Raw genomic sequence first — 1144 nt, forward strand, 5'->3', positions numbered from 1 at the left:
ACCTGCCATTAAGATAGCCTGAACTAGCCAAAGAAAAAGCCTTCTCCAGTTTCCCCAGCTCCACAAGCCACACCACACCCACCCTTAAGGGAGCCTGAAATAGCAAAAAAAAAAAAAAAAAAAAAAAAACCTTCTCCAATTTTTGGGTGGCTTTCAGGTTAGCACAGTTGTTTAAGTGCCTGCTTGGGTTGGGCAAACCCAGTCAGGCGCAGGGGACCCCAGTTTGAGCCAGCCCCCCAAAAAAAATCCTTGTTAGGAGGCATTTACAATAATGTACATAAGAGAAGGTAATTTTTTTATTTTTGTATTTTAGGGAAGGCTCTACAGGGTTTTCAGGGTCTCACTACTAGATTGGAGTCGTAGTGATTCTCCTTGTTTACAGCCTCCCAAAAGCTGGGATTACAGGGGCTCGCTGTAAAATTTTAAAGACGAAAAAAGAATGCTGAGCATGACTACAAAATAACTGGCCTAAGTTATTTTAAAAATGAAGTGTCCACTGGCAGATGTGGGAAAGACTAGGGGAGCATCCAAATCGGCAGCAAAGGTCAGGGGTTTGGCTTGAGACACTTTAAGCTTAAAATGCCCATGTAATATCCGTGTGAAGCAATTACAGAGGCTCACGGGTGTGTGAATCCAGGCTTCAGGGGATTGAAGGCTGGAGTGGATTGGAGAAGGGAAGTTGTTTGTTTGTGGCACTGCAGATTGAAACCAGAGGCAGTTTACCACTAGCTCCACCCCTTTTTAAAATTTTGAGACAGGGTCTCATTAAGTTGCCTAAGATGACTTCAAATTTGTGCCCTTCTGCCTCAGCCTCCTGAGTAGCTTTGAGGAGTACACCACCATGAAACTAATCAGTTTAATAGAGAAAGGGCTCAAGAACTGAGCCCGGAGGACTGCAATATCTTAGAGGCTGTGTAGATGAGGAAGAAAAGGAGATTGAAAAGGAAAGGAGACTGAAATGTATTGATCAGCAGCTGTGAACAGTCAGCTCTTGCACCACTTCACTGCAGGGGATACTGATAAAATGGAATTTCTGAAGCCATAAGCTAAGGAATAAGGGGCCGGGGAGATGGCTCAGTAGAATAAGCACTTCCCTAGCAAGCGCAAGGGCCTGAGTTCAGTCCCTGGTTCCACACACACGCAC

This window comes from Octodon degus, unplaced genomic scaffold, assembly GCF_000260255.1.
Source record: "Octodon degus isolate 3935 unplaced genomic scaffold, OctDeg1.0 scaffold00236, whole genome shotgun sequence".
NCBI lineage: Eukaryota > Metazoa > Chordata > Mammalia > Rodentia > Octodontidae > Octodon > Octodon degus.